Here is a 25045-nt window from a genome sequence, read left to right as displayed (position 1 = left end):
ATTCAAGCACTTCAAAAAGTATGTGTTTCTCTGGACATAAACCAGGGGAGAGGGCGTACGCAGTCCCCCACTACCACAAATTATGCAGTTAAAATCCCCACATATGGGGAATTCGCAAAGGTCGGCACAGCCGGGGTGCAATAGCAAGCCTCACTCTGGGTGAACCTCCTTCATGATCAAGGTGTCGCCTCTGCCAGGTAAGTATGATGTGGAACAGTCTAAGTCAAAGGCCCCATTGAAGGCAGCTGAATGTTGTTAAGCAGTGGCCAATGGAGCCCCCTACCCCTAAGAATGAGCAGTTGTTAAGTTGAGGCACGAGCTATTGATACCTTATAAGAGGAGGAGGAGCCCAAAAGCCTCATCTGTTCAGATCCATGGCACCTTTTTTGATACATTTGAGCCACCCTAGTTTGTTGGAGATGCTTATCCTTCCATTGAACCAGAGCTGACAGGATCAGTGGCACCTAATCCATTCATGATTCCTATATACCTTTTAGTATACAGGCATGAAAATTACAAGGTAATCATATAAGACTAAAAGGGGTATGCCTCCAATTACCTTGAATGGGAATGAAATCTTCCAGCCTTTTTTGCTGTCATTTTCTAAAAGAAAGTAGGATTCTATGCTCAACTACACAGTGCGCAGCTCCCCGTCACTGACAAAATAGCCATCAGTCTCAGTCAGCTAGGATAATTCTGAAGGACAAATAGCCAGCGGAAGGTTCTATAAAGCTGGGCTTTTTCAAGTTTGTAGAGTCTCAGAGGAGGGAGGCAGACATCAAGTTTGATACAGATCGGACAAAGTATCTACGAGGTATTAGCCATCAAAAATGCAGATTTTGACACACTCTAACGCTGCTACGACCATACACTGGGTACCTGGGACATCAAACTCACAGACTCCACTCAGTGCTAGGCCTCAAACAACATATCCGAAATCCAACCCTGTTCGACAATCTTGACCGATTGGCCTAAAATAGGTGTTAGGGTCCTATGACCACAAGAAGATATCCTGCTAGCACACAAAACACACTCTACTATCAAAGTGATTGTGTCTTTTCAGCATTGGTGGTTCAGTGGTAGAATTCTCGCTTGCCATGTGGGGGACCTGGGTTCAATTCCCGGCCAATGCAGTGTATTTAGAAGTTGTCTTTTCGAAAACACAAACATCCCAGGCTTGCACCTCTCTGGGCTATCCAAACTGTTGCATATGGGGGAATGTTGGCCTAGTGTACAGATGCGCTATCTGAAATACCCACAGCTGGCTCTCTGAGCAAGACCCATTAACCCTACTATTTTCCCTAGGCAGCCCACTGCACCTTAAGGGGCCGGGTTAAATGCAGAGAAGTGATTGATCCATTTTGTGATCAATAAATTCTATTTTCTACTGTAGGTATAGCTACCAAATTTTACACACTTGTTCCAGACTGTCAATGGATTGTGTGTTGCCATTGTGGGGTCCCAAGCCCACAAGGTTCTTGATTAAGGCAAGGAAAAATAGCAAGCGGAAAGTTCTAGGAAGCTGGGCCTTTTCAGGTTTATAGAGGCTCAGAGAAGGGAGTCAGACATCAAGTTTGATACAGATTGTACAAAGTATCTACGAGATATTAGCCATTAAAACTGCAGTTTTTGACGAACTTGAACGCTGCTGCGACCATACAATGAGGACCGGGGACATCACAGGCGCCACTCAGTGCAATCTCTTAAACAACATATCCGAAATCCACCCCTGTACGACCACAACCATTATTCAAACTTTCGTCCTTGCAAATACTTTATTTTGGACAAGTTTGTTTTAGGGATTGCATTGTATTTTATACTGTACACTCAACTGCTTTGACGGTCTGGCAGTTGTTAAGTTGAGGCACGAGCTATTGATACCTTATAAGAGAGGAGACCCAAAAGCTCATTGTTCAGATCCATGCACCTTTTGTACATTTGAGCCACCTAGTTGTGGATCTACCTCCATTGAACCAGAGCTGCGATCATGACCTAATCCATTCATGATTCCTATATACCTTTTATTTACAGCAGAAATTAAAGGTAATCAAAAGACTAAAGGGTATGCCCAATTACCTGATGGAATAAATCTCAGCTTTTTGCTGTCTTTTTAAAAGAAAGTAGGATTCTACTCAATACACAGTGCGCAGCTCCGCACGACAAAAAGCCATCAGTCTCAGTCACTAGGATAATTCTGAAGAAAAAGCCAGCGAAGGTTCTATAAAGCTGGTTTTTCAAGTTGTAGAGTCTCAGAGGAGGGAGGCAGACATCAGTTGATACAGATCGACAAATATCCGAGGTATTAGCCATCAAAAAGCGATTTTGAACACTCTAAGCTGCACGACCATACATGGTACCTGGGACATAACTCAAGACCACTCAGCTAGCTCAAACAAAACGAAATCCACCCTGTTCGACAACTTACCGATGCCTAAAAAGGTGTTAGGGTTGCCACAAGAAGATATCCTGCTACACACAAACACACTCTACTATAAAGTGATTGGTCTTTTCAGATTGTGGTTCGTGGAGAATTCTCGCTTGCCAGGGGACCGGTTCAATTCCGCCAATGCGTGTATTAGAAGTGTCTTTTCGAAAACACAAAACCAGCTTGCACTCTCTGGGCTATCCAACTGTTGATATGGGGAATGTTGCCTAGTGACAGAGGCTATCTGAAATACCAGCTGGCTCTCTGACAGACCATACCTACATTTTCCTAGGCACCCACTGCACCTTAAGGGGCGTTAATCGAGAATAATTATCCTTTTGTGTCATAAATTCTATTTCTACTAGGTATAGTACCAAATTTACACACTTTTCAGACTGTCAATGATTTTGTTGCCTTTGGGGTCCAAGCCAACAAGTTCTTAGTATGCAAGAAAATAGCCAGCGGAAAGTTCTAGGAGCTGGCCTTCGTTCTGAGGCTCAGAGAGAGTCAGACATCAAGTTTGATACAGTTGTACAAGATCTACGAATATTACTTAAAACTCAGTTTTGAGAACTTGAACGCTGTGCGCCGACATGAGACGGACTCACAGCGCACTCGTGCAATCCTTAAACAAATATCCGAAATCCACCCCGTACGACACAACCATTATTCAAACTTTGTCCTTGCAAAACTTATTTTGGACAAGTTTGTTTTAGGGATTGCATTGTATTATATACTGTAGTACACTCAACTGCTTGACAGTCTGGCCAGGACTCAACAAGAATACCAAGTCACTTCAAAAAGATGTAATTTTTTTTTTTTCTTTGAGGACACAAAACCAAGGGGACAGGGGGTACGGAGTCCCCCACATAATTCTACCAACAAATTATCGCAGATCGAAATTCCCACATATGAGCACTTGCAAAGGTCGAGGGCACCTCCAGAGGTGCAATAGCAAAGAGCCTCACATCTGGGAACCTCTTTCATGAATCATAAGGTGTACGCCACACTGCCTAGGTCAAGTAATAGATGTGGAACAGATCTATAGTCAAAGGCCCCATTCAAGGCAGCTGAATGTTGTTAAAGCAGTGGGCCAATGTAGCCCCCTACCCTTCAGCTATGAGCACAATTGATTTTAAAGTTGAGCACAGCTGATTGATCCTTTCAATGAAGTGCATAAGGCAGGAGTGATGAGCCCAAAAAACGACGCCCTCATCTCTGTTATACAGAAGTGCAACAGGCATCCTATTTGACACTACTAATTGAGGCCACGCTTCTAGTTTTGTGTTGGAGATGCATGTTCTCCATTCGACCCAGAGCTGAAGGAACTCATGGCACTGAATCCATTCATGATTCCACTATATACCATTTTTAGTCTACAGGCGAAAATTACAAGTATTCATATAAGACTGAAAGGGTATGCCTCCAATTACCTTGAATGAGGAAGTAAATACTTCCAGCCTTTTTTTCTATCTCTTTCTAAAGAAAGTAGAGATTCTATGCTCAACTACACAGTGCGCAGCTCAGCTGTTACTTGACCAAAATAGCCATCATCCTCAGTTCAATTAGGATAGATATCTGAGAACAAGATAGCCAGCGGAAGGTTTCATAAAGCTGGCGCTTTTTCGTAGTACATTGTAGAGCTCTCAGAGGAGGATGGCAGAAACCAAATTGATACCGATACAAAGTACCTACGAAGAAATTAGCCTATCAAAAATCTGCAGATTTGACAGACTAGAATCGATCTAACGACCATAACACTGGAACCTGGGTAACATCATCGAACTACACGAGGCTCCACCCAGATGCTATGTCTCCAACAACATACTCCGAACATCCAACCCATGTACGGACAATCCTGGACCGATTTGGCCTAAAATGAGGTGTTAGGGTCCTATGACTACACAAGAAAGATATCCTGCTAGAGACAAAACAGACTCTACTATCAAAGCTTGATTGCATCTTTTCTGCATTGGTGAGTTTACAGTGTAGGAATTTTTACTTGCCAATGCATGGGAGGACCTTTGTTCAATTCCCGGACAATGACAGTGTGTTTCACACAGAAAGCGCGATTGTCTTTTGTGAAAACACAATGCATCCATGCTATCACCTCTCGAGCTATCCAAACTGTTGCATATGGGGATAATGTTGGCCTATGTGACAGATGTGCTATCTGAGATATCACAAGCTGAATCTACTGAGCAAGACCCATTAACCCCTACTATTTTTCCCTAGGCAGATCCACTAGCACCTTAAAGGGGCCGGGTTAAATATAAGAGATGTAATTGATCCATTTTTGTGATCAATAAATTCTATTTGGCTATTAAGTTAGAACGTTTACCAAATTTTCCACACTAAGTTCACAAGACTGTCCAAAGAAGATTGTTTATTGCCATTGTGGGGTCCCAAGCCCACAAGTGTTCTGGAGAGTTAATTGTGTAGGCAAGTGTGCATAAAAAATGTTTATATTTCACTCCAAATCCGTTTTGAGATAATATATTTTTAATATATGTTTTTAAATTGTATTTTATTTTGGAGCGGGAGACAGCTATTTCTTATTTCTTCTGTCTTCCTGTTTTTTCCGCTGTCATATCCTGTGTGTTCCCGCTGCTATTCCTCAGTTCGCAAGCCCGAGCCGCGCTGGGGAGAAAAGGTTAAGCATACACGTGTGGTCCTTCTAAATGTATTCTTAAAAATATCAAAATGTATGTTTATAAACTCACGTTGTTATATACCTTTGGTTAAATGTTATATGTTATTATGCAGCGCTTGTTTTGGGTTTATTAAATCCCTACAACTGGTGACATTTAATTGGTCTTACGGAGCCAATGTGGTTCTCTTTTTCCGTTTCTTCTCACATTTGTTAAGGTGATGTTGTGGGAAGCCCGAACCCAAGAACTGCTGTCCTGATTTCCTTTTGTTTTAAACAGAATAAACCTGCCCTAGCTGCTGCAATTACACCTATGTCCCCTTCGGCTGCTATAGATCCTTTGACTGTTACACAACGCAGAGTTCAGATTATAGGCGCGGGCTTACCATTGTGCCGTGACCCGGATCCACACGATGGCATCGGACAAGTATCAATCTTGGTTCGTTGAAAGAGTGGATCAACGTCAAGCTGCACCTGAGGTGCTTAGTTACATTAACACATTTAACACAGACTGAATAGTATGACAGAGTTGAAACGTAGGAATAATGTTTTTGCTCAGCTAAAAAAAAAAAAAAAAAAAAAATAGAAAAAAAATATTGTGTTTTTATTAGAAATAGTGAGAAAAAAAAATAGCTGAAACTGACTTATGTTAAAGATAAAGCAACGAGATAAAATGCGTTCATTGAGTGTTTAACTTCCATTTGGAGAGAGGTAGAATGATTTGACAGGCTTTGCCTTTACCCCAGCTCGAAACTCTAATGTTGCAAGGCGCTCCAGCCCTAATTGTTTCTACACTTGTGGTTGAGAAAAATGTATCCTCACAAGTAATGTCGCACGAATGGTGTGGTGGCCCCTGACAATCCCGTATAGTGCTGACCCCGCCATTAAGTGACCTATTTACAAAGCATTGGCAGCAGCAAGTTGGACAATCTCCATAATGGATCGTCCTTAAGGTGAATAAGATGAAGGGAATGATATGGGTCTGCAATCTCAGGACGGGGTGGTTCATCACAGAGTGAACCAACTTACCTCAACTTGACTGGGGGCAAAAAGGCTAGTACTGCATGCAGTCAGACGTCAATAGAACCCCCCACTATTTCAAGGGAGATGGATCAGAACAAAAACACTGATGGTGAGTGGAATAGGTTAATGAAAATCAACATCATAAAAACAGCACACCCACACAAAATAACATTGTAGTCTGAGGATCCTCTCTAAGTTGATGGGAAAGGGCTTAAGGATATTCGAGTGAGGATAACACTGCGAACAAGTCCTTCACTAAAGCCCTCGGAAAAGCCGGATATTGTCTAACAGCATCCTCAGAACAACAATTTTAGTGATGTGCCAGCTATTCATGTATGCGGAAGGAGCCGAACTTTTACAACACTGTGCCATATGGCAAGAGAATCGCTCTATGATTACTGGGTACTCTTGAATAAGGCAGTTGATGCCGGCAGAAGAGGGTCTGTTGAAGAGATTAGGGCGGCATGTAGATAACCTTGCCAAAGAAGCACTAAGATGTTTGTGAAACATTTCCAGACCCGAGCTCTTGCTGCAATTTTGAAGTTCAAAGCACCGACAAATGGACAGCGATGAGAAATTCCAGAGAGCACATTGATCGTTACCAAAAAATTGAAACCAAGAGCAGGGAAATGCCTTTTTTCCAGGACGAGATATCCTAAATATTAGACTACAGTTCTCATACTCAAGCTCACTGTACCTGAACCACCATCCTACCTATATAACGAACACATTCCCATCACACCAAGAGACTGGTGCAGCACCCCGTTACCAGTGTAATGACACTGCATGAGGACTTTAATCAGGTACATTTTGAACTACAACTCTTCAAAGAACAGTCAGATGCAGCAGGCTAAGAACTCACCTAGCCAAGTACATCACAAAGCATGCGGGTTTGTCATCCGAATCATTCCACCCTCTCACACTCCTGCAACAGACACAACGCTTGTTTATAGCAATTGCTTTGAACCAAATCATATCAACGAGGAAGTCCCAACCCTCATCTGTCAGAACGAGCATGGTCTTCGTTCCACAAGACCCACAGCATTAAAACTAGCGGCCTGCATGGGAATGAGGTGTGGGGGCTCAACAAGAAAAGACCCCTCAACAATGACATTGAACACAAATATGAAAAGGCATGTGCAGCAGCACCATACGGTAGCCAGAGTGAAAGCTCAAAACACACAACGAGTTGAGCCATTTGATGAACGGTTTTTATACACCCTGGGGACTTTAAATAACAAGTTTTTCAGCTACAGGGATGCTTACTTCGAGTTGCCATGGCCTGCACCTGAGTGTCAGAAGGCGAACAAATGATGCTGAGTCAGAACTCACTTTCTTCAGAAAAACCAATTCCCCCTTTTCCTTCCAAGAAATTGTTCTTCATTGTTGCTGGTGGGGACACTAAGCAAACCCCGCTTATGTCATGAAGTGAAATGAAAACTTATGGTTAGACCATGTGTTGTCCTTTGTTAGTAGAGCCAGGTCAAAGGACGATTTTAATCATTGAGCACGAATGTCCATAAAATTTCCATGCATCGAGCTGAAAATTAACAACGATTTATTGGCTCTATGTCTGTCCCCAGTCTTCCTCCCCCAGAAATGTGAGCATTTCTAGACAATGAGAGTGGCAAGTACTTCTCGATGTGAGAGAGAGAAGAACTTACCAGAAGAAGATTGGCAACAAGTCAAAACTACAACAGTCTGTTACACTGCTGGCAAGGACTGACACACTCTGCTGTGAGTGGTAAGCTGACCACATAATATCTCCCATGTTCCTTCTCCAGGGAGTATACTGTAAACTGCGAACCAACTTCATCTAAGTCTATGCCAACGTAACAATATGTTGCTCGCATTATCACTCCTTATGGGGAGATAGGAGTGAGGTCCCTTTATAACGTTCGCTAACCTGTCAACAGCCATCACACTGAAAAGAAACAGCAAATTGCAGAATGAGTGTCCTCCTTGTCTGGACGGTTGAAGATTTGAGGTCCTTCAAGGTAAGCACCAGGTTGAAACCACTCGCTTTCCAGAAAAGGGACATAGTCGCACAAGACGGCCCACAGATTCAGAAACTGACTGCGATTACAACAGGTTGGGCTTGGTGGTTCTTGACATTTGACTTATGACCACACTGATGATGCAAGGAAAAACAAGGTTGGTCGAGATCTGCTTGAGAAATATAACAATGTTTTTTTCTAAGCATCGCTCTAAGATTGTGGCAAAGGCAGAAAGGCTTATGTCATCGCATCCGGCTTGTATGATGATAGAACACGTTCCCGTCTCCATACCAGCCGAATCCCACCAGCATCCATTATCTCAACATGCGTCAGTCTTAATCTGACATGGAAGGAACAAGAGATAAAAAGAAATCAGTGAGCAGAATAATGACCTCTCCGCATTGTCTGCTAGTCTGGAAGAAGGATGGCAGTCCTGAAGGATATCACAGACTTCAGTGGTTAAATCAAGGACACTCTAAGACGCTCATCCCACTTCTCCACACCAGTCCGACGTTTAGCTGCTCTTGGTAGTGAGAGCACAACACTTATTTCAGCACTATGGATTTATGACATCAGGATTCTACAGACATTTTCCTATGGCGGAGGAGGGACAAGAAATCAACAGGCATATCTCACAACTCCAATGGGTTATACGAATCTAAAAAGAATAGCCTCAAGGCCTTTTTTAACAGCCGCCTCTTTTGCATGAGATGACATGCTCAGCATATTTGGAAGATCAGAACTTTATTAGCTTGTTGTCTGCTACCTGGACGACTCTCCTTAGTTTTGCTTCGAGTGAAAAAAGATCTCTGGAGATGTTTCTAGAGGTTGTGGGTTCCAATACGTCCCCCATTTCACCCCATACCAAGCGCACCCTTCCTTCAGATGTCGCTGCACAATCTCAAGTTGATCCCAATAAATGTCACGTTTATGCGATCATAGACAGGAAATTTCTGGGTGCACATCATAGATGGCTATGGATGTGTCTGGTCGATCCTGGAAAAGTGCGAATCATTACAAAATGCAACGACTACCTGATTGGAGGATATGACGCACACCTTCGCCAAGAGGATAAAGTCCTTCCTCGGTATGGTGATTTAATACCAACAATTCATTCCGAGCTGCTCGTCATGTGCCCAGCCACACTTAGCTCGCTCAACTGCTTTGGACAGAAGAGGAAGGGCAAAAACCAAAATGACAACGAATAGCGGGTTTCTTACAGAAAACTGAAAACCATCCTACCTGACAAAGGAGTCTGGTGAAACAGCCTTTCTGAGATTCTTTAAAGATAAGTTGTTGAATTGTGTTTGTCCTTTGCAACATCCAGATTTTCACAGTCTCAGATCCTGATTTTGTCAATTGATGCTTCAATGATGGACTTGAGCTGTCCTGTCTCAAGTACCATCTGGAGAGAGAGGAAGCTCGCCCCATCCATCTTGCTCAGTCAAGAACGCTGAATAACTCCAAAAAGAATTATCCAGCTCACAGGCTTCAGAATTTTCTTGGAGCTCTGAAATGGAGTATATGTGAGAAGTTCAGTCACTGGTTAAGAGGATCCAGACATTCAACGATGTGGACTGATCACAAAAGAAACACCCAACACTACAACATGACAAAGCCAAAACTTGATAGCTTGTGAGCAGCGTTAGGTTGCGAAATTGGCACCTTCTCTTTTGATCCTAAAACACATACCTGGATCCAAGAAACAACAGTGGGCTGACGCACTCAGTAGGATCCATTTTGCAACAACGTCAGCTCATAGGATCATCACTGAGGCTACTCTCTGTCTTCTTCAACGAAAGCTGAATAAAGCATCCAGCCAAATGGTACCAGGATTCTTCCACCAAAAGGTCCAAGCCAAAAATGGAGAACCCACTTGTGTCAGGTCCAGAAACCTCATTGTTAGTGTGCAACCTTCACATAGTGATGCAGTCAAGCTCATCTGGAGATGCATTGACGATAGGGATTTGGTTACTGAGGACTCGTGCGAATAGCACTAATCAGTCGTGTGTCAAATGTGGGCATACCAAGACAAGATCCGCTCCCTGTGTTACACTTTGGATGAAATACAAACATGCCCAAAAGCATTGACCCTGATGTCTCCAATAATCTGCCATTCATAATCCCGAGAGAGGCGACCAACAAGACGTGAAAAGCAAGACTCGGTTTAGGACAATGGTGATCCTTAAAATAAACAATGGGAAGAGACCTTAAAATTAAGAATGGGATCCTTTTATAGAGTCACTCATCTCGAGACCCTCTCAGCAAGACAAAAAAAAAGGCCACCAGTTTGTTATCTCTTCTCCCTATTGATAGCCGCAAGGACAGAGCTTTAGCAACGGCATTCATGACAGCTAGACATCCAGGGACAGGCACGGACACTTCACCTGGTCAAGACAAAGATTCTTTTGGTCAAAAGATGGATACAGATGTGAAGGATGTACGTCAAAATGTGTTGTCAGAGTGCATTCTCGCCAAAACACCAGAAACCTTGTGCTCGAGCCCATCTTAAAAGCAAAAGAATAGGTCGCACCCGATTGAGTACTGGTGTAGTTTAGACTTCTGGAGCGCGGAGGATTAAACGCAAAACACAAGTGAATGTGCTTGTTCCTGACCGACCATTTCACAAAACTAAGCCCACGCATTCCTTTGCACCAATCAAACAGCAAAGCGAGTTGCAAAAGAAGTTTGTGAGGGACCCGACTTCATCAGCGAGTTTTGTGTTTATTATGGTTTCCTAACGGATTCTCATTCGTATCAGACAAACTTATAGACAACAGTGATGCCTAATTGCTGAAACTTGCTTCGACCAGCGGAGTCTACAAAGTGCCGTCACACACCTCTGCAAATCAGTGTATCCCAATCGGGTGAAAACGGAGGCGCGACCGAGAGGTTCAACTCGCACACTCAACCCACTGGCAGCATGCTCAGATCATTGCCACTACAGAAGAGGAAGAACAAATGGCCATGAACAGATACAACAACAATGACTTTCAAAGTAATGCTTAACACCAGATCAATGAACTACAGGATTAGCATCCATTCCAACTCATGTTTGGTTCGGTTTCCGTGGCTCCCAGTGGATGTGATCTCAAACAAGAGTGTATGTTGACCAGTGACTTATGATTATAAGAACGACCTATGCACCAAAACTCTCATGTCAACATCCGAATGAGGCACTAGGATAGCTCAAACACATGCTGTGAAGAATACAAGAACTAAAATCAGGGCAGAGAGGATAGCAACAGAAAAGTTAAAGGTACACATCCTGAACATTGGCACAGTGAGGTTTGCTAGCAAAGACAAGGAGGTGAAAGAGGTGCAGAAAAATTCTATCTGACAAGTGGAATGCCACAGTCTTTAACAAACAATTGTCGACAGAAATCTTCCAAACTCACACATACAAGTTAGGAGGAACAAAGAGGAGTAACAAAAAAGGTTGTGTCACCGATAAACCTATACTGGACATCAGTTATCATACCTGTGAGGACAGCCAGGATGAGCATCACTGATTTGTCCGGGGTAGAGGAGCACAACCCTGATCGAGGACTCCTTGACGCTTTTGGAAGAGGGAAGTTTTGGGTGATGGAGATAATGCAAGGGAGATGAGTAAAATCGATGAACTGTGACAGCAATGTCTCTCAAGGAACAAGACAGTGTCAGAAACCATCTTTATCCAACCAGAGTCATGTCGACCTCCATCACAGAGATAATGGTACCTCAGGTGACCATACTGATGGAGCCATTTTTTCGGCAGAAGAAGATTACAATAACATAAAGTGGAGTACAAGCTCATTCTTAATGGAGTACAGAGGTTTCTCTTGATAAATTCAGATGCAAACTTGGACAGGGAGTCTTCCATCTAGAGAAAATACTGACCAAGTTGTTAGGACTCGGGTGGTCGGGTCATCAAAGGCTGAACAGACTCATTGAATCTATGGTCAAAGCCCTTTTGATTTTAGGTGATTTGGTCAATTCTGTGAGCCCAAAATCCCAGACCATTCTTACTTGTTTTAGAGTTTAATCTGTTATTAAGATGTTCTGTTCATTGGACCGTTCAGCCAATGTAATATTCAAATTGGATATTTGTTTTTCCGCTAATTTGATCTTGTTGATTATTGGTGTAAAGTGGCACAGAATTGTATTGATGTAAATGGCAATCTATTGATTCTTGAGAAGGGCAGAGGCCTGATCAACCGTTATGTCCCACGAACCTAGTTTTGTAAGGTGGCATCACAACCGTTGTTATCTAACTAGGTATACAACCCAGTGCTACAAGTTCGATTCAAGTAATGTCCAAGTTTCATTTCATGTAAGTTGATCGTAAAATTTTAGACTGACTACTGGAATTTTTGAGGTGAAATATCGAGGGGTGGATTCTAGCAAGTGTGGTCAAAAATTTTTATATTTCACTCCAAATCCGTTTTTGATAATTTATTTATATAATTGTTTTAAATTGTATTTTATTTTGGCGGAGAAGCTTTTAATGTCTTGTGTTTCCTGTTTTCGCGACATATCCTGTGTTTCCCCGCTGCGCTTTCCCTCAGTTCGCGCCGACGCCGCGCTGGGGAGAGGTAAGCAAACAGTCTGTGGTCGTTCTATTTGTTTCTTAAAAATATCAAAAATTAATGTTTTATAATCCCTACACGTTGTTATTAATAACCATTGGTTAAATGTTATATGTTTATTGCAGGCGCAGTTTTGGTTTTTAATTCCTACAACTGGTACATTTAATTGGACTACTGTGCCAATAGTTGTTCTTTTCGTTCTTCTCATTTGTTAAGTGTAATGTGTGGGAAGCCCGAACAAGAACTGCACTGGTTCCTGAATTTTCTTTTTTTCTAAATCAGGTAATGTGAGTTGTTTTAATTAATATTATCAGATATATTTTTATGGAAAGTTCTTTTTATTATTAATTCAATTTGGCCTGAAAGAATTGCAAATATTGGGCAGATTATATCCGTTTGCATTTTATTTAATTGTTTTGAATGAATGAATGTATTATTTTATTATTTTTGAACCTCTGAGTTGTTTTGAACACATTCCTGTCTGAGTTCGCGCCGAGCCGCGCTGGGGAGAGGTGTATGTGTGGGGAAGCCCGAACCCAAGAACTGCTGTCCTGAATTTTCTTTTGTTTTAAACAGAATAAACCTGCCCTACTGCTGCAATACACCTATGGTCCTCGTCTGCTGATTCCTTTGACTGTTATACACAACGCAGAGTTCAGATTAGGGCGGCTACATATGCAAGGAAAAATAGCCAGCGGAAAGTTCTAGGACGCTGGGCTTTTTCAGGTTTATAGAGTCTCAGAGAAGGGAGTCAGACATCAAGTTTGATACAGATTGTACAAAGTATCTGCGAGATATTAGCTATCAAAATTGCAGATTTTGACGAACTTGAAGGCTGCTGCGACCATACAATTAGGACCAGGGACATCACAGGCTCCACTCAGTGCAATCTCTCAAACAACATATCCGAAATCCACCCCTGTACGACCACAACCATTAATTAAACTTTCGTCGTGGAAAATACTTTATTTTGGACAAGTTTGTTTTAGGGATTGCATTGTATTTTATACTGTACACTCAACTGCTTTGACAGTCTGGCAGGACACAACAAGGAATTCAAGCACTTCAAAAAGTATGTATTTCTTTGGACATAAACCAGGGGACAGGGGGTACGCAGTCCCCCACTACCACAAATTATGCAGTCGAAATTCCCACATATGAGGAATTGGCAAAGGTCGGCACATCCGGGGTGCAATAGCAAGCCTCACTCTGGGTGAACCTCTTTCATGATCAAGGTGTCGCCTCTGCCAGGTAAGTATGATGTGGAACAGTCTAAGTCAAAGGCCCCATTCAAGGCAGCTGAATGTTGTTAAGCAGTGGCCAATGTAGCCCCCTACCCTTCAGCATGAGCAGTTGTTAAGTTGAGGCACGAGCTATTGATCCTTTATAAGAGGAGGAGGAGCCCAAAAGCCTCATCTGTTCAGATCAAAGGCACCTATTTTGATACATTTGAGCCACCCTAGTTTGTGGGAGATGCTTGTTCTTCCATTGACCCAGAGCTGACAGGATCAGTGGCACTGAATCCATTCATGATTCCTATATACCTTTTAGTATACAGGCATGAAAATTACAAGGTATTCATATAAGACTGAAAGGGGTATGCCTCCAATTACCTTGAATGGGAAGTAAATCTTCCAGCCTTTTTTGCTGTCTTTTTCTAAAAGAAAGTAGGATTCTACGCTCAACTACACAGTGCGCAGCTCCCCGTCACTGACAAAATAGCCATCAGTCTCAGTCAGCTAGGATAATTCTGAAGGACAGATAGCCAGCGGAAGGTTCAATAAAGCTGGGCTTTTTCTAGTTTGTAGAGTCTCAGAGGAGGGAGGCAGACATCAAGTTTGATACAGATCAAAGTATCTACGAGATATTAGCCATCAAAAATGCAGATTTTGACAAACTCGAACGCTGCTACGACCGTACACTGGGGACCTGGGACATCAAACTCACAGGCTCCACCCAGTGCTATGCCTCAAACAACATATCCGAAATCCAACCCTGTACGACAATCTTGACCGATTGGCCTAAAATAGGTGTTAGGGTCCTATGACCACAAGAAGATATCCTGCTAGCAGACAAAACAGACTCTACTATCAAAGTGATTGCGTCTTTTCAGCATTGGTGGTTCAGTGGTAGAATTCTCGCTTGCCATGTGGGGGACCCGGGTTCAATTCCCGGCCAATGCAGTGTGTTTAGAAGTTGTCTTTTTGAAAACACAAGCATCCCAGGCTTGCACCTCTCTGGGCTATCCAAACTGTTGCATATGGGGGAATGTTGGCCTAGTGTACAGATGTGCTATCTGAGATATCCACAGCTGAATCTCTGAGCAAGACCCATTAACCCCACTATTTTCCCTAGGCAGCCCACTGCACCTTAAGGGGCCGGGTTAAATTTAGAGAGGTAATTGATCCATTTTGTGATCAATAAATTCTATTTGCTATTATAGGTAGAGTTACCAAATTTTACACACTTGTTCAAGACTGTCAAAGGATTGTTTGTTGCCATTGTGGGGTCCCAAGCCCACAAGGTTCTTGAGTTATGCAAGGAAAAATAGCCAGCGGAAAGTTCTAGGACGCTGGGCTTTTTCAGGTTTATAGAGTCTCAGAGAAGGGAGTCAGACATCAAGTTTGATACAGATTGTACAAAGTATCTGCGAGATATTAGCTATCAAAATTGCAGATTTTGACGAACTTGAAGGCTGCTGCGACCATACAATTAGGACCAGGGACATCACAGGCTCCACTCAGTGCAATCTCTCAAACAACATATCCGAAATCCACCCCTGTACGACCACAACCATTATTCAAACTTTCGTCGTGGAAAATACTTTATTTTGGACAAGTTTGTTTTAGGGATTGCATTGTATTTTATACTGTACACTCAACTGCTTTGACAGTCTGGCAGGACACAACAAGGAATTCAAGCACTTCAAAAAGTATGTATTTCTTTGGACATAAACCAGGGGACAGGGGGTACGCAGTCCCCCACTACCACAAATTATGCAGTCGAAATTCCCACATATGAGGAATTGGCAAAGGTCGGCACATCCGGGGTGCAATAGCAAGCCTCACTCTGGGTGAACCTCTTTCATGATCAAGGTGTCGCCTCTGCCAGGTAAGTATGATGTGGAACAGTCTAAGTCAAAGGCCCCATTCAAGGCAGCTGAATGTTGTTAAGCAGTGGCCAATGTAGCCCCCTACCCTTCAGCATGAGCAGTTGTTAAGTTGAGGCACGAGCTATTGATCCTTTATAAGAGGAGGAGGAGCCCAAAAGCCTCATCTGTTCAGATCAAAGGCACCTATTTTGATACATTTGAGCCACCCTAGTTTGTGGGAGATGCTTGTTCTTCCATTGACCCAGAGCTGACAGGATCAGTGGCACTGAATCCATTCATGATTCCTATATACCTTTTAGTATACAGGCATGAAAATTACAAGGTATTCATATAAGACTGAAAGGGGTATGCCTCCAATTACCTTGAATGGGAAGTAAATCTTCCAGCCTTTTTTGCTGTCTTTTTCTAAAAGAAAGTAGGATTCTACGCTCAACTACACAGTGCGCAGCTCCCTGTTACTGACAAAATAGCCATCAGTCTCAGTCAGCTAGGATAATTCTGAAGGACAGATAGCCAGCGGAAGGTTCAATAAAGCTGGGCTTTTTCTAGTTTGTAGAGTCTCAGAGGAGGGAGGCAGACATCAAGTTTGATACAGATCAAAGTATCTACGAGATATTAGCCATCAAAAATGCAGATTTTGACAAACTCGAACGCTGCTACGACCGTACACTGGGGACCTGGGACATCAAACTCACAGGCTCCACCCAGTGCTATGCCTCCAACAACATATCCGAAATCCAACCCTGTACGACAATCTTGACCGATTGGCCTAAAATAGGTGTTAGGGTCCTATGACCACAAGAAGATATCCTGCTAGCAGACAAAACAGACTCTACTATCAAAGTGATTGCATCTTTTCAGCATTGGTGGTTCAGTGGTAGAATTCTCGCTTGCCATGTGGGGGACCCGGGTTCAATTCCCGGCCAATGCAGTGTGTTTAGAAGTTGTCTTTTTGAAAACACAAGCATCCCAGGCTTGCACCTCTCTGGGCTATCCAAACTGTTGCATATGGGGGAATGTTGGCCTAGTGTACAGATGTGCTATCTGAGATATCCACAGCTGAATCTCTGAGCAAGACCCATTAACCCCACTATTTTCCCTAGGCAGCCCACTGCACCTTAAGGGGCCGGGTTAAATTTAGAGAGGTAATTGATCCATTTTGTGATCAATAAATTCTATTTGCTATTATAGGTAGAGTTACCAAATTTTACACACTTGTTCAAGACTGTCAAAGGATTGTTTGTTGCCATTGTGGGGTCCCAAGCCCACAAGGTTCTTGAGTTATGCAAGGAAAAATAGCCAGCGGAAAGTTCTAGGACGCTGGGCTTTTTCAGGTTTATAGAGTCTCAGAGAAGGGAGTCAGACATCAAGTTTGATACAGATTGTACAAAGTATCTGCGAGATATTAGCTATCAAAATTGCAGATTTTGACGAACTTGAAGGCTGCTGCGACCATACAATTAGGACCAGGGACATCACAGGCTCCACTCAGTGCAATCTCTCAAACAACATATCCGAAATCCACCCCTGTACGACCACAACCATTATTCAAACTTTCGTCGTGGAAAATACTTTATTTTGGACAAGTTTGTTTTAGGGATTGCATTGTATTTTATACTGTACACTCAACTGCTTTGACAGTCTGGCAGGACACAACAAGGAATTCAAGCACTTCAAAAAGTATGTATTTCTTTGGACATAAACCAGGGGACAGGGGGTACGCAGTCCCCCACTACCACAAATTATGCAGTCGAAATTCCCACATATGAGGAATTGGCAAAGGTCGGCACATCCGGGGTGCAATAGCAAGCCTCACTCTGGGTGAACCTCTTTCATGATCAAGGTGTCGCCTCTGCCAGGTAAGTATGATGTGGAACAGTCTAAGTCAAAGGCCCCATTCAAGGCAGCTGAATGTTGTTAAGCAGTGGCCAATGTAGCCCCCTACCCTTCAGCATGAGCAGTTGTTAAGTTGAGGCACGAGCTATTGATCCTTTATAAGAGGAGGAGGAGCCCAAAAGCCTCATCTGTTCAGATCAAAGGCACCTATTTTGATACATTTGAGCCACCCTAGTTTGTGGGAGATGCTTGTTCTTCCATTGACCCACACTGCATGAAAAGTGGGATTTTCGTCAATATACGGCACTGTAGATTGTCGTGGAACTTCAGGTTAGCGGCAGTTTACGGCAATTTGCAGGCTTCGTCGAAAACTCCCGTAAATTGTCAGAAATTGACGTGGAATTTCTTAGGCAGTGTTCCCCCCATGCCTCCCCCCCATGGAATTCTAAGGGAGGCTTTAACATGTAAATGAACATGCTGTGAGCTATACAAATGCAAACCTGGGTAAGAAAATCTCTGATACAAAGAGATCAGGTATAGCCTCTTACATTTTAGCTTGAATTGATTTATTTAATTAAAGTATAGAGACCAAAACAGATCTTTAGCTGACAGAGCAATACATTTAGAGCAGTAATTATTTTTTTTTAAATTTGCATTTAAGATAAAAAATAAAATGTTGTCTGTCAATATGCTCAATTCACAATTACTTAAGTGGAAAAGTTTCAAGAAATGATTCTGAGATGATTCACTTTATAACATGGCGCATTATCCTGTTGGAAGTAGCCATCAGAAGATTGGTACACTGTGCTCATAAGGACATAGGTCAGCATGCTAAATTGGTTTTAAGTGGCCCAAAGTGTGGCAATAAATATACCCCAAATAGATGGTAGAAATAGATCAGGCTCAGTATAGCCTAATTATAGACTCTTACATTTTAGCTTGAATTGATTTATTTAATTAAAGTACGCTAGATTACTGTGTATGCAAATGTTATGTAAAAGAAATACACAAAATAATTTACTTCAAAAATTAGTTTTAATCAGAATCAGTTGGCTGTAATGGTTAATTTTTTTTTTTTAGATTTCCACTTTTTTTTTTTTTTGTTATTGAATATATAAGAAAACAATAACAATCTCAAATAACAAGTCAATAACAAATATTTCAATACAAGAAGAAATATCACAACTCCTGCTTTTGAAAAATAAAATTAAATGCACCGGCTGGAACAAAGTATAAAATAAAATAAAATAAATAAAAATAAATAAAATAATAATAGTAGTTAAAGTAAATGAATCAGTGGGGACTACCAACTGAAATTCTTCAATTAACTCAAACAATTTAATTGCATTTAAATTCTGCATCTTTCTCAGACATCTTTTGAAAAGGGAAAGTTCATTTTTGAGAGCAGAGATTGAGAGGGAGCATTTTGCATAGCGACATTTATGGATATAATACTTTGTTACAATTATTAGAATATTGATTAAAAATTCCAATTTTTTTTTCTTTAATGGATAAACCGAATTGAATGTTTTGCCAGGAAATAAAATCTAAATTTATTGTTTTAGAAGACAGAAAGTTTCGAAGTTGATCCCATAAGTTTAATACTTCTTTACATTCATAAAAAAGATGTTTAGTTGTTTCCAATTGAGTTGTACAAAAGCCACAGTTCTCAACATTAAACTTAAATCTCTCTCTTAAAAACTCATTTGAAGGATATATGTTATTTATTATTTTAAATTGTAATTCTTTATATTTAGGAGGAATTGGGAATTTCAAATAATTTGTCCTAATTTTGACTATCATAGATTTCTTAAAATTTTGTAAGAGAGCTGTGCTTTTTGTTCTTCCTGGGTACATATTATTTATAGAATATTGATTCAAAAACTTGTTGTTGCATTTATTATCTCTAATGTCCACCTGCTCAAATTCAATCTTATGGAGACAAACAATTGCAATTGCAAACAATTTATAGGTGCATTACTGCCACCTTCCAGAATGGAGCGACGCGAGCTCTTCTCGCGAGTCCTTCCGTATAACAATGACGTCGTATGTGATTGGAGGAGCCTGATGAGCCTTCGGCCCCATTGTCCAATCACGTGTGAGCTTTTGTGCACTACGACTTCTCGCGAGACCAGCATATTAGCAGACATGTTTGTGTTACTATACTCAGAAGAGCTTCATCTCCAGTTACCGTGTTTGTATTTTGTTGTTACGTGAACAATGGCTGCACGACGTCTCGCGTTCAACTCGCCTCCAACTGCTCTTAGTCCACAACTTTCGGCCAGCCCGCAGACTGACGAGAAGAAACTGCTGATTGCTATCAGCGGACTGTCTCGTCAGCTTGCCCAACATACTGCCGACATGAATGAGCGCCTCACTCAGCTGGAGAATTCCCTGCAGCAGACGAGCAACTTTGCGGGATATACGAACTCGAGGAAGAGAAGACGGGTGCACAACGCCACGCTAGCGGTAAATATATGTTCGATTACTGGTAGCTATGCTAAAAGCAGCCTAGCTTAGCTAGGCAAGCTAAAGACAACCTAGCCTAGCTAGGTAAGCTAAAAGCAGCCTAGCCTAAAGCTTTATTAAAGTGTATTTTTTGTGATTCACAGGAAGCAGTATGCCGTCTTAACAACTCGGAGACTAATTGCAGGCGCTATGAACCGGAGCAGGGGTAAGGTTTAAAGAATATGCTTTCATTCTGCGGTAAAAGGACATGGATACGGATGGATACCGACCATAGCTGTACTTTTTTTTTTTTTTTTCACAGACTACAGTCGCCTCACAATGAGGCGGTGACCTCCTATTTGCTCGGATTTGCACGATGTTGATAAAGACGACATTGTGTGTAAGTGACTTGTTTTAATGTTTTCTCCTTCCATGTTACTGTGACTTGCGTTTGATTTTTTTTTTTTTTTATTCATACCACTCTCATTTAATTGTTTTCCAGCTGCCTGTAAGACGTATTATGAGACGGTATGCAGGAGCTTCAGATACACGCTGCTAGCCAGCACGCTGCGTGCGGAGGCTGCCAGGCTATCTGCTCGGAGTCGGGCCAGAAGAAAGAGGGTAAGACTTTATTTGGTGACTATTTTTCAGGTGCATTGATAGATGTGTTGTGTCCATACGCAGTGCGCTGATTCATGTTTTTTTTTTCAGCTGCTGAAGGCGAGGCAGAGTGTGCTGGCAGATGAGGAAGTGGAACTCTGGAAGTCCGCCACCGTCGACCTCATGTCCGACGAAGAAGATGGCGTCGTCGGCGGTGTCTCTGGATGGATTGTACGGTCGCCGTCATTTCGTAGGCCGGATCTCACTGAACTCTGTGTTAAGCTGCAGTCCCGGTTAGAAGCGATGCCTTAGTACAGGGCCACGCACAGTAGGCGTCTGCACATCGGACCTGCCTCGGAGGGAATGCTGCCAGTTACCTCCAACCCCGAGGAAGCAAATGGACCGTTCACAGAGTTTTAATTTTTAGATACGCATGTGTTTGGATACGCGTTGTATATAGTTGTGTGTGTTTTAATAAAGCTCTTTCTTTGCATAAACAGCTTCCTGGCAAATCTTCATTTCCTGTATAAATTCATTCATGTCCTTGATGGTAGCATAATAATTGTGTAGTAGTGTAGGATAACATAAATACACAGCATATGAATGAATAAATATATGAATGAATAAATATATGAATATATATATATATGAATGAATAAATATATATATATGTAAATATATATATATGCCAACCAATCACGAGCGACTTTACTTGTTTAAAAAGAAGTGGTTCCGTCCAATACTCAGTAAGAAAATTAAAGCCTGGCGTGGCCACGTGTGGTTTTGCTGCCAATCACGAGCGATTTCATTTGTTTGAGAATAGTGGTTTCAGCCAATACTGAGAAGGTTATTCAAGCCAGACCTGGCCAGCCGCGCGGGTTTGCTGCATTCATATGCTAATTAGGGCCATTAGTACAGCTGATCGCTCTCCACATACGTCACGGTACGTTTTCGACAATTTGTGGCACGACAAACGCGGACAAGCACGGGTTGCAAATTGTCGGAAACTGACGAAAATCAGGCAGATCTGCGGGAGTTTACGGGGGTTTACGGGGACGAAAATCTCACTTTTCATGCAGTGCCAGAGCTGACAGGATCAGTGGCACTGAATCCATTCATGATTCCTATATACCTTTTAGTATACAGGCATGAAAATTACAAGGTATTCATATAAGACTGAAAGGGGTATGCCTCCAATTACCTTGAATGGGAAGTAAATATTCCAGCCTTTTTTGCTGTCTTTTTCTAAAAGAAAGTAGGATTCTATGCTCAGCTACACAGTGCGCAGCTCCCCGTCACTGACAAAATAGCCATCAGTCTCAGTCAGCTAGGATAATTCTGAAGGACAGATAGCCAGCGGAAGGTTCAATAAAGCTGGGCTTTTTCTAGTTTGTAGAGTCTCAGAGGAGGGAGGCAGACATCAAGTTTGATACAGATCAAAGTATCTACGAGATATTAGCCATCAAAAATGCAGATTTTGACAAACTCGAACGCTGCTACGACCGTACACTGGGGACCTGGGACATCAAACTCACAGGCTCCACCCAGTGCTATGCCTCAAACAACATATCCGAAATCCAACCCTGTACGACAATCTTGACCGATTGGCCTAAAATAGGTGTTAGGGTCCTATGACCACAAGAAGATATCCTGCTAGCAGACAAAACAGACTCTACTATCAAAGTGATTGCGTCTTTTCAGCATTGGTGGTTCAGTGGTAGAATTTTTGCTTGCCATGTGGGGGACCCGGGTCCAATTCCCGGCCAATGCAGTGTGTCTAGAAGTTGTCTTTTTGAAAACACAAGTATCCCAGGCTTGCACCTCTCTGGGCTATCCAAACTGTTGCATATGGGGGAATGTTGGCCTAGTGTACAGATGTGCTATCTGAGATATCCACAGCTGAATCTCTGAGCAAGACCCATTAACCCCACTATTTTCCCTAGGCTGCCCACTGCACCTTAAGGGGCCGGGTTAAATTTAGAGAGGTAATTGATCCATTTTGTGATCAATAAATTCTATTTGCTATTATAGGTAGAGTTACCAAATTTTACACACTTGTTCAAGACTGTCAAAGGATTGTTTGGCGCCATTGTGGGGTCCCAAGCCCACAAGGTTCTTGAGTTATGCAAGAAAAAATAGCCAGCGGAAAGTTCTAGGACGCTGGGCTTTTTCAGGTTTATAGAGTCTCAGAGAAGGGAGTCAGACATCAAGTTTGATACAGATTGTACAAAGTATCTGCGAGATATTAGCTATCAAAATTGCAGATTTTGACGAACTTGAAGGCTGCTGCGACCATACAATTAGGACCAGGGACATCACAGGCTCCACTCAGTGCAATCTCTCAAACAACATATCCGAAATCCACCCCTGTACGACCACAACCATTATTCAAACTTTCGTTGTGGAAAATACTTTATTTTGGACAAGTTTGTTTTAGGGATTGCATTGTATTTTATACTGTACACTCAACTGCTTTGACAGTCTGGCAGGACACAACAAGGAATTCAAGCACTTCAAAAAGCATGTATTTCTTTGGACATAAACCAGGGGACAGGGGGTACGGAGTCCCCGACTACCACAATTTATGCAGTCGAAATTCCCACATATGAGGAATTGGCAAAGGTCGGCACATCCGGGGTGCAATAGCAAGCCTCACTCTGGGTGAACCTCTTTCATGATCAAGGTGTCGCCTCTGCCAGGTAAGTATGATGTGGAACAGTCTAAGTCAAAGGCCCCATTCAAGGCAGCTGAATGTTGTTAAGCAGTGGCCAATGTAGCCCCCTACCCTTCAGCATGAGCAGTTGTTAAGTTGAGGCACGAGCTATTGATCCTTTATAAGAGGAGGAGGAGCCCAAAAGCCTCATCTGTTCAGATCAAAGGCACCTATTTTGATACATTTGAGCCACCCTAGTTTGTGGGAGATGCTTGTTCTTCCATTGACCCAGAGCTGACAGGATCAGTGACACTGAATCCATTCATGATTCCTATATACCTTGTAGTATACAGGCATGAAAATTACAAGGTATTCATATAAGACTGAAAGGGGTATGCCTCCAATTACCTTGAATGGGAAGTAAATCTTCCAGCCTTTTTTGCTATCTTTTTCTAAAAGAAAGTAGGTGTCATGGTTGGTCTGATATGTCTGACCCACATGCAGAACACTCAGGAAAAACAGGTCACAGATTAACGTTTTATTCTTAAAGGAAATAATAATTCGTAACTCCTCTAGGAAACGACCACCAGAAGAGGAGTTCGCGAGGCGAATCTCTCGAGCGGAACACGAACAATCTAGGGATTAAGGAGAGGAAACAATTAGCGGAGGAAGGCAGAGGGAGAAGAAGAAGGTGAGACGCGCCGGCTTACCACTTAGGCTTGGGAACGGCCGGGGGGGGGGGGACTGAGTGAACTTAGCTCTGCAGGCGGAGAGGTTCCGACAGCTGACCGGTGGAGCAGGGCGCAGGCTGGGTCCGAGCGGCGCTGGCCAAATCCTGAGACAGCAGGGGAACCAGACGGATCCGGGGGTGGTCCTTCCACGGCCCGGTTCGGCGGTCCACGAAGCCGAGTGGGTTTCCAGGAGCCAGAGACGAGGGATCAGCTGGGCCAGAAACGAGCTGAGGCGGAAGGCTGCTCTGCTTCGCCTGAGCCTCGGGGGGGAAAAAGGCAAGCAGAACCTGGGAGACACAGAGAGCACGAGCTTAGAAAAAGGTTTGATCAGCCTGGAGACTGAGGCCTCTGAAGCATACCAACAACGGATAATACTCTGGCGTCCTCCTGCTGTCAGAGTGCAGATCTTATAGTGCAGCCCAGCGCCGCTGAACACACGCCGAGGGCGCGCACCCCGCCCATCAGTCAATTGCCGTCAGCTGTGGAGAGAGCAGAGGGAAAAAGCAGGCCAGCAGAGACTGAGTCCTGACACCACCCCCCCCTCAACGGTCACCACCAGGGGACCGAGAGGAAGACGTGGAGGGACGGGAAGACCGGAAGGACTCAAGGAGTGACTGGTCAGTGATCCAGGAACCGGGAACCCATGACCGGTCCTCGGGACCGCAGCCCTCCCAGTCGACGAGGTATTGAAAACCTCTACCCCGGCGACGGGAGTCCACGATCCCACGGATCCGGCGTCCCTGGAGGTCCGGGGTGGTTGGGGGGGGTTCGGCCAGAGGGCACAAGGGACTAGAGACGACGGGCTTAATTCGGGAAACGTGGAACGTGGGGTGAACTCTAGAGTGGGATGGGAGACGGAGACGGACTGCAGTGGGACTGACGATGGAGGTTATCTCGTAAGGTCCAGAAAAACGGGGGGGATAGTTTCCTGTGGGAGGAACGGGAGGGGAGATCCCTAGTAGAGAGCCAGACCCGCTGACCGGGTTGGTAATGGGGCGCCGG

General features: G+C 43.1%; 1 long non-coding RNA gene and 8 other non-coding genes across 9 annotated transcripts; 3 read left to right on the top strand and 6 right to left on the bottom strand.

Annotated features, from left to right (window-relative positions):
- Positions 1-42: 42 nt before the first annotated feature.
- On the bottom strand, positions 43-205 carry LOC119777788. The gene has a single exon (XR_005279970.1). It is a non-coding gene; the product is annotated as a U1 spliceosomal RNA (small nuclear RNA).
- An 857-nt stretch (positions 206-1062) lies between these two features.
- Positions 1063-1133, top strand: trnag-gcc. The gene has a single exon. It is a non-coding gene; the product is annotated as a tRNA-Gly (tRNA).
- Positions 1134-13759: 12626 nt separating this feature from the next.
- On the bottom strand, positions 13760-13922 carry LOC119777784. Its single transcript, XR_005279967.1, has one exon. It is a non-coding gene; the product is annotated as a U1 spliceosomal RNA (small nuclear RNA).
- An 853-nt stretch (positions 13923-14775) lies between these two features.
- On the top strand, positions 14776-14846 carry trnag-gcc. The gene has a single exon. It is a non-coding gene; the product is annotated as a tRNA-Gly (tRNA).
- A 773-nt stretch (positions 14847-15619) lies between these two features.
- On the bottom strand, positions 15620-15782 carry LOC119777791. Its single transcript, XR_005279973.1, has one exon. It is a non-coding gene; the product is annotated as a U1 spliceosomal RNA (small nuclear RNA).
- An 853-nt stretch (positions 15783-16635) lies between these two features.
- On the top strand, positions 16636-16706 carry trnag-gcc. Its single transcript has one exon. It is a non-coding gene; the product is annotated as a tRNA-Gly (tRNA).
- Positions 16707-17479: 773 nt separating this feature from the next.
- LOC119777790 lies at positions 17480-17642 on the bottom strand. The gene has a single exon (XR_005279972.1). It is a non-coding gene; the product is annotated as a U1 spliceosomal RNA (small nuclear RNA).
- A 5561-nt stretch (positions 17643-23203) lies between these two features.
- On the bottom strand, positions 23204-23366 carry LOC119777786. The gene has a single exon (XR_005279969.1). It is a non-coding gene; the product is annotated as a U1 spliceosomal RNA (small nuclear RNA).
- A 516-nt stretch (positions 23367-23882) lies between these two features.
- Positions 23883-24751, bottom strand: LOC119777781. Its single transcript, XR_005279965.1, has 3 exons — positions 24403-24751; positions 24023-24330; positions 23883-23947 (listed from the first exon to the last, which is right to left on the bottom strand). It is a non-coding gene; the product is annotated as an uncharacterized LOC119777781 (long non-coding RNA).
- Positions 24752-25045: the final 294 nt, after the last annotated feature.

This window comes from Cyprinodon tularosa, unplaced genomic scaffold (assembly GCF_016077235.1).
Source record: "Cyprinodon tularosa strain WSP-4 unplaced genomic scaffold, ASM1607723v1 ctg1271, whole genome shotgun sequence".
Lineage (NCBI taxonomy): Eukaryota > Metazoa > Chordata > Actinopteri > Cyprinodontiformes > Cyprinodontidae > Cyprinodon > Cyprinodon tularosa.
The sequence above is the reverse complement of the archived record's forward strand: the minus strand, read 5'-3'. Positions and strand labels throughout refer to the sequence as shown.